Consider the following 9094-nt stretch of genomic DNA (forward strand, 5'->3'; position numbering starts at 1 on the left):
CCTTAACATTCCATCAAAAGAACTTACTTATTACTCTCTTATAGTGTAATGTGGCGCTGAACTGCTAGGAGAGCAAACTCAGCAAGAAATTTGCTAATTCGTAATAGAGATTCAGATTTAACCAAGGATGAACTTATGAGCAAGCTACCAAATTGTAGACTTGGTTAGTGGATCATTATACCATGGAAAAGAGAAGATACCTAAGATCACAAAAGTATGAACCTAAGAGCTGATAATAGTACACCAAAAATGTTTATTCATGTACACTGTAAAAAAACGCAGTAACAACCCAGTATGTCTGCCCAATAATACAATCAGACAGATATAAATTTCTTCAGAAAATTGAAGAAACATCACCTCCTATGAGTCGAAAGTATTTAACACCCAAATTCCTATTAAAACCACCCAAAAATTGAACAAAAACAAGCAGGAGTAAAGATGTGAGCATCTAATACCTCAGTTTGTGTCTCCGTACCTGAAAACCAGTTTACAAGAAAAGAACTAGGACAAGTTAATACTTCTATTTCATTAAAGAGAGACAACCGTTTTTACACATATTGTACGTCCTTTTCTATATATAGATCAAGAAAAGAAAAATGGTCTATATGACCTTGAATCAGTTCGGCAAAAAATATAGTTGATAACATATCCAATGGACTCGATGAATAATCATGTGACAGATATGTTGATCATTGGAAGGATGGAAATGTCTGAAAGCTAAAATTTTCCACCTGGGTTAAGAGATTGCTTTACATTATGAAATTTAAGGTAAAGAAAGAGATCTCTGCCAGCAAGCTAGCTATCTTTTTTGTTTTTTCATGTTGTTACGTTTACCCTGCTAAATTGTTATATTGATGTAGTTCATTAATGGAGTTCAGACTACAACACAGGATCATACCAAGAAAATAAGCATAACTGACCTCTTGAAAACAATAAAAGTGCCAAATTAAAGAAGCCATGCAATATTGTCTATATTGCAAAATATGTATGTTACACTATTTCAAATGTATCATATTTATGCTGTTAATGTTCATAATGAATAGAATTTTGAGTGGTAATGGACTCTAGTTGAGAACTGCATGTTCCCAGTCAAATGTAAAGAACAAAGGGAATACAGAAACTAACTGGCTACTAGCAACTTCAGTGAGTCCACTGGCAGAACTCGGTCATCATATCATGATCAGCTGTAAACAGCATGGTTGCTGGCTATTGACAATGGTTGCCAGATGTCCATCATTATAGCAGACAAGGAAATGGACGTTGAGATTAATTTATTAGGTCAAATCAAAGACTGACAAAAATAATATAAATTGCAGCTTAGTTGACCATTGAAGTAGAAGCCAGCCATATAGAAACACAGATAGCCATTCTCAGAATGGTGAACGGTCAGATTTACTACTAGTACAAGTTCCTCCCAGAATTACCATTAAGAGAAGTGACCTACATTTTAGACCTACTACAAGAAGAAAAGGTCGGAAGATATAACCTACAAAGGAAAGTTCAGGCCTCGATTAGCAGTCCAGAGTATCAAGGCACAATGTCTGGCATCTCCCCTTTCCCCACTGAAGTTCAACCCTCGATTAGCACTCCAGAACATCTAGGAAAAATCTCTAGAAAAGGTTTCAATCAGTGCCTTGTTCCAGAAAAGAGTGATATTTTTCAGGCAGTAACCCCTTATATTCCTGACATTTCCCCACTGAAGCAAGTGCAGTCAACAAGCTAGTTGTGGAAGCTTCAAGGGTGAAATTCCTCTCATCAATTTTAGACAAATAAGTCCCAGCCCTGGGCATCTCCCCTTTCTGAAGTAACCTTCTAACTATAGCATTTAGCATGCGGGAATTGGCAGGACAACCATTCTTCTCCATAGAAAGGAATAGATCATCAGACTCCTGTAGAGAACCTTCTTCTATAAGTTTTTGTATCATTAAGCTATATGTAACAACGGTGGGCACTAATCCTTTGGCCCAGATACCATCAAACAAATCTTTAGCCTCTTCCTTTCTGCCACCTTTAAGCAACGCACCAATCATAATATTAAAAGTGATAATGCAAGGCTTAACCTTCCCGGCCAACATTTCCCTGAAAACAACCAATGCATCATCTATCCTTCCATTCTTACAGTAACCATCAATCAGTATGCTATAGGTGATAACATCTGGATCCATGCCAATTGAGACCATATTGTCAAGTAACTTGCTCACTTCATCCATCTTACCAACGAACAAGTATCCACCTATCAGTGTGCTATAAGTACACACGTCAGGTTTCACACCCATGTGTACCATCAGGTCGAAGAGATCCTGGGCTTCCATAACCCTTCCATTTTTGCAAAGATGATCCATAATTGTGTTGAAGAACACAGTGTCGGGATAGATGCCACGATCCAACATCTCAGAAAATAGTTCATGAACCTTCTCCCATTTGCCACAAGTACAGAAACCACTAATAAGTTGGCTGAAAAGTATGATACCAGGGAGTAATCCTTCAGTTATCATTTGATTGTATTGGGACATAGCATCATCCATTCGGCCCATGCTGCAAAGCAAGTTTACAACCACTCCATAGTTCGCTACATTAGGGTTCAATCCTTGCTGCCGCATTTTTGTAAATATATGCACTACCTCACCAACCCTTTCTTCTTTAGCATATGCAGATATGAGTATGTTGTAGACATGATGATCTGGTGCAATACCATTTTCTACCATCAAATCAATGAGACAATGCATCTCATGAAAAGATTTTTCCATAGCATACCCATGCAGTAGAATACTGTAGGTAGTAACATCTGGTTTTTGGCCCAAACCGATCATAGAATCAAATATTTTCCTAGCTTCTGCGCACCTTCCGCTCTTGCAAAGATAATCCATCTGTATATAGTAAGTTACAATATTTGGTTGAACACTCTTTCTACACATTTCCTTGAGAACCCGATCCACCTCTTCGCACTGTCCTAATAAATAATATCCATGTATCAGACTATTATATGTGGCAGCATCTGGCAGAATTCTTCTATCAAGCATCTGTTGAAGAACCTCCTCAGCCTTGTCCATTGCATGAACCTTGCACATCCGAGAGATGATTGAGTTGTAGGTCACAGCATTTGGCAAAATCTGCCTTTTAGCATTTCACAAAATAGGCTGTAAGCCTTGTCCACCACACCCTCTTTCAACAGGCCACCAATTACGGTGTTATAGGTCACCACATCAGGTCGGCAGCTACCTCCATCCTCAACCATAATGTTAATCAGCTCGAGAGCCTCTTGGCTTCTCTTCTCGTTGCAGAGACCCTTGAAAAGAATGTTGTAGGAGAAAACATTCGGTGTGCAGTTAAGCTCAGGCATTATTCGGAGTACGATGTCCATTGCATAGCTGGTCTTCTTCTCCGCACAGATGGCCTTGAGTAGGTGGTTGAAAGTGAAGATAGCTTCTGCTGTAAATCCCATCTTAATAATGTGGCCCATGGCGGCGAAACCGAGGTCCAAGCGGCCAGCACGGCAGCAGCAGTCGACGAGGATGGTGTACGTGATACTGTTGGGTGCCACATTGGCCCTTGCAACGCGGTTGAAGTGGGAGACGCCGAGCGCGGGGCAATCACGGCCGATGACAGTGAGGAGGCAGTTGATGGCACGGATCAAGGATGGCTCAGCATCCGGGAGCAATTCGTCAAACAGCTGGAGTGCATCCTCGGTGCCAATGCCTGCCGAGTAGTACCGATCCTTGATGTTCTGCTCCAAGATGCGTCTGTCGACGGGGACAAGGCGGCGGCTCATAGCTCCAAGATGTGCCTGAAGAATTCCTCGCTGCCGCTCACGACCTACCGCAGCGGCGCAGCCTGGGCATGAATGAACCTGGGGTTAGAAGGAAGGAAAGCAGAGCAAGAAGGAGGAGCTTGCTCCATGGTCGCTGACGCCGTTTACCGTTGAGATGCAGCTGCTATGCAGGAGATCTGGCTGCCGGCGAGCTGGTCAACACGGCCACAGCGTTGAGGGGGGCGAGGACGAGATCTCTGCAGCGGCCCTGACGCCGATGAAGACGAGATGAACCTCCGTCGTCGCGCGCTGCGTCGCCGACGCCGGTGAGGACGGCCCTCGAGAGGGCCTCAACGCCCGCCGCCACTCCCGTATTTCCGCCGCCGCCGGCGCTGGCCTGAGACGAGACCTCGGCTCTCTGAAGAAGTGGCTTCGCACGCCTGTATCTAACTGAAAAAAGCCTCACACCATATATGTGAGTCATAAGCCTGAGACAACGTTTCTTTTCTAGCTATGCTGGGAATTCTCTTCTTATTACGACTGTGCACAATTTCTCCACTTCCCCCCTCTAGTCTTGTCGCCGCCGGAGGGCGCCCACTGGCAAACCCGGTCCAACCCCAAGGAAGGCGGCAGCGGGGCGCTTTCTCCTGCTGGTGTGGTGCGTCGTGTAAGGCTGCTCCTTGGCTCGTCGAGGAAATCTCGAGCTCGGCAGTCTGCGCGCCCATGGGGGCGAGATGGAGCTGATGGTCGGCCACCTATCCAGCAGCTGCTGCATGGGCGCCCTCACTGTGACGTGGAGGTGCTGGGCGTGGTCAGTGCATCGTGGAGCCCAGGGACGACGCGGACACCCGCGTCGCTGTCCGAGGGTGAAGCTGGTGGGCACGGGCTCGCCCCGGTGGGTGGAGGCCCGGAGGCGGTACGGTCGGTGACTGTCTACAGCCGGGTTGTGTGGTGGCTCCCTAACTGGATGGTGGGCCGCGGTGGCGTGGTCTGGGCAGGGCCTTCGGGATAGCTCCGGGATTGCGCGCCGGTGGTGCTTCGGCTAGTTCTTGTGTGGTGCGGCAAGTGGCGTCTGGTACTCCGTTTTGATGGTGGTGTGTTGGAGACGTCGCCCCCGGCATAGGTGCTCGGCTCCCTGACGAAAGTCATGCTCGACTTTGGTCTAGGCTGGTGGCGAATGATGCCTTCGGGGTGTGATTTTTCCTTGTTAGAGGCATCATCGAGGAGAGGCATCATCGAGGAGATGCGACACCTCTCCCTACTTCAAGTTCTTATCTCCCGATGAAAACCGTGTGTAATGGTGGCACCTTTGGTGTCATTACTTTGTTGGAAGTATTGTCTTGAAGTCAAGTCTGATGTTGGGAGCACTTGATTAGTGGTGGTGCGGTGGATCTAAAGCGGGCAGCGATTTGGTGAGCTTGAAGCCGTTGGTGTGCATCCGACTGGAGCCGGTCGTTTGGTCGATGCGAGTGCAACAGTAGCACCCCTTAGCGGCATGTCCGTCAGGGGCCGATGGTGGTGCTATATGAAGCATGAAGCTATATTAGTGTATAATAGAAAATATTACATTACAAGATAGAACATGAAGCTATATTAGTGTATAATAGTGTAAGATAAATTCTATTCCAAAATTGATGCTCATATGATGAAGAAAATCTGATGTGCACATCAATCTTCACAATTTTCCATTAAATAATAAGATGCTTCATTGGAGATGCTTGAGTTAAAAGCAAGGCAATTTTGCTAGCAGAGGCCTCATAGATGTAGTGAATTAGCGCAATCACTGTATATTTGTTCTGACTAATAGACAAATGTATTAAATATAAACATAGTAACTCAAGGACTTAATATTGCAACCTTGTAGATTCAGCTATCTTTTTTTACTTTTGAGAAGGAAAAATTGCTGGGGAGAACCTGAGAAAATAAGGAATGTGCCTTCTTTAGGATTTGCTTTAGAACGTGCTGTGTCATATAATTCACCGTGCGGAAAATATAAAGTGATTGCGCTAATCCGCACGGCTGGCCCATTTTTTTTTTGTTTCTGTGTTTTACTTCTATTTTTATTCTCCTTCTGCTATCTCTTTTTTCCCTTACAAGTTTATTTTTCTTATCTTATATAATTTACTTCATAAATTTCAAATTCCAAAAAATGTTCAGATTTTTTAAAAAAACTCAAATTTTGTAAAATGTTCAGACTTCCAAAATTTTGTTACTATTTTAAAAAATATTCGGAACTAAAAAAGTTTCCCATTTTTTAAAAAATATTATTTTAAAATTATTCGTGAATTATAAGAAGAAAATTGCATTTTGAAAAATGCTCTAAATTCGAAAAATATTCTTGGTTTAGCGAAATTTTTACAATTCAAAATAATGTTTGCGTATAAAAGATACACACTTTCGAAAAATGTTATGAATTTCCAACACATGTTCCTTTTAAAAAAATGTACACAAATTAAAATAATGTTCATGTTTTTATAATAAAAATAGTTGGTGTTTTTAAAAAATGTTTGTGAATTTTAAAAATGTCCCTTTTCAAATTTTCTTTGCGTTTTTCTAAAAGTGTACATAATTTTCAAAAATATGTTCAGAATTTTAAAAAAAGATTCATGTTTCCTACAATATTCAGATACTTCATACCTTTAAATCCCCTAGGTGTAAAGGAAAAGTAGATTGAATAATTTATGGGTCTTTTCTGGCGTACGATGATGTAACAAAACTCTTAAATACCCTTGATCAATGAATGGAAAAATAGCGGATTGATTACTTCACACCCGGCGGAACCGAGAAGCGAAATGTTCCTTTTTTCACGTGCACATAGTGTTTTGCTTGCACATATAATTCTTACTAACTTTAAATGCATATTATTTTTTCCCCTGTTGCAACGCACGGGCATATGTGTGCTAGTACTAAAAAAATTGTAGAGTAATCCATGCATGCCGTAGTTTAACTTTAACACGCACATGTATAGCCTTACATGCTGCACTGAAGGACTAGCGGCTGTATCAGACATGCACATGTGAAAGTTTGATTGCTCCCAACTAACAGTACTGCTTATTGGTTATTTGATATTCATATATATGCACATATTCAGAGACACATATGACCGACTTCTCCACTGCTTAGATATCCGTCCGTTGGAGGATCTTCTTTGCTCTCATGTGCCCAGATCGATCACAGTATGGTTCTTGGGTTAGGGCTTGGGAAGCACCTGGAATTAAGGGTGTGTCTGAACGCCAGCTGCAGCTCGCTTCATTAGAGGCATGTGTGTTTGCTAACATCTCGCTTCATGAGTGGACTTATGCTAATCAAAGACAATCTCATTCATCGCAAGTGATAGTGAAGCAACAAGTGTAGTTTTTATACTCACGATGACACAATCAAATACCTCCTCTTCAGTGCAAGTTTGCATGTTCTGTGTGGTCAATCATCCAAACAGCGACCGATTTCTATCCCCAAATAAGTGTCGCAGTATATGGTTGCTGGCTGGATGAAATACCAAATAGGTTTAGAATACTAATATAGAGCGTCTGCCTTATTATGCTCTCTTTAGCTATGTAGAGATGGTATTAGTTTAGTGGCACAAACTATTCCTACGCACTGGCTTCGTACATGATCTACGCTACACGAAATGAAGAACCAATTGATGCTCAAGGTAGTGTGTATGTGATTGGTGTGGATGGCCATGGGAGGTTTTCAACCAATTACATGGATGGCAGTATAATCTCCGGATCGATCCACCACCTCTTTTGACATTGGCGGTGTGTACTGTTGTGGATATGTTTATTTGTCTATGTCAGGCTGTTTGCGTTGGATGTGTGCATCATATCTATGCAGGGGTCGGATGTTTCTCATATTGCTTTGTATTCGCTTGATCTTATATTCTACACTAACGAAAGCATACTTTTATCAAAAAAAAATACTCATTGCTACAAATCACTATTGGGAGCTTCTAAAACCTTCCCAAAACCAGGTGGAAACATCCTAAATCGGTAAGTCTTCACTATGCCGGCCCACTAGCTAACAACTTAGGCCACGAGGACAGCTCTCAGGGGAGTGTTCCTAATCAGCACGAGACTTATGTCTCGATATATAGTAAAACCAAAGAAATAGGGACGACAAGAGAGCTCGCCAGGTGTCTATCCTGGGTAGCTACAAATGGTGGCTAGTGCTTGTAGCCCCTACGCTAGGGTCTATTTCGCGTTAAGATAGGAGACGCGACCAACTTAGGGGAAAGAATCCGAAAGTGCTCTTGTGAGCTCAAGCTCACATGCATCCTTTGCTATAGTAAAATTAAAAAAAAAAGTTCAAGAAAATTTGATTTTTTTTGCCAACAAACGTTGATGTGTTTTTCACATGCGTGCATAATTTTGTGAGAAAATGACATTCGTGCAGGGCTCCAAAATGCTTTCAAAAACATTTTTTTGGAGCATGATTTTTCCTTTTTGGCTGAGACCTCCACAAATGTCACTTAACATAGAAATTGGCTCGCATGTGAAACACACACCAATGTTTGTTGCCAAAAAGAATCAATTTTTTTTTAATTTTTTAAGTATTTTTTTACTTTACTGTTGCAAAGGGTGCATGTGAGCATGAGCTCACATACTCCATCTCCGGGGTTTAAAAAAATGTTTTTTCGTTTTATTTTGTTTTTTGTTTGGTTTTCTTATTTATTCTCCGGTTTTCCTTTTTTCTTCATTATACTTCCTTTTTTCTTGTTTTTTTGTTTGGTTTCTATTTTTTATTTTGTAGTTTTTTTCTTTCTCGTTTTTCTTCGGGTTTTTGTTTTCTTTCTTGGTTTTCAATGTTTTTCGTTTTATATTTCTTTACTGGTTTTCATAGTTTTTCTATCCTTTTTACATCTGCTTCAAAAATTGTGTCACAAATAATGTTTTTGGAATTTCATAAATTATTTGTCTTTTCGAAAACATCGAACCGTCAAACTTCAAAAACACTTTTTTGGGGCAAACAAATATTGAAAACGTAAACAAATTTGGAAATGTCCGAACATTTTATAAAGTGTGAGCACGTTTTCGAAATTCTGAATACTTAACAATCAATTTTGAAAAAGCAAGCACTTTTTGAAACATATTTTTTGTTGAAACCGGAACAAAATTTGAAAGTACAAACACTTTTTTAAAATTCAAAAAATGGGAACAAAATTTGAAACCTGAACAAATGCGTACAGAAATGTTGTGCCATCTAAAAAAATATAACGAGTTTAGAAAAAAATACGTGGTATTTCAAAAAAATGTATGTACAATGTAAATAGTATTCATGTGATTCAAACAAATGTTTTGTTCATTCAAGAAATGTAACATTTCAAGAATGTTCATGTGTTTCAAAAAA

At 40.9% G+C, this 9094-nt stretch overlaps 1 pseudogene; it reads right to left on the reverse strand.

The window, feature by feature from the left end:
* Positions 1-1292: 1292 nt before the first annotated feature.
* On the reverse strand, positions 1293-4359 carry LOC123142979 (protein Rf1, mitochondrial-like; annotated as a pseudogene).
* Between the last annotated feature and the right edge of the window lie 4735 nt (positions 4360-9094).

The sequence above is a fragment of the Triticum aestivum genome, chromosome 6D (assembly GCF_018294505.1).
Source record: "Triticum aestivum cultivar Chinese Spring chromosome 6D, IWGSC CS RefSeq v2.1, whole genome shotgun sequence".
NCBI lineage: Eukaryota > Viridiplantae > Streptophyta > Magnoliopsida > Poales > Poaceae > Triticum > Triticum aestivum.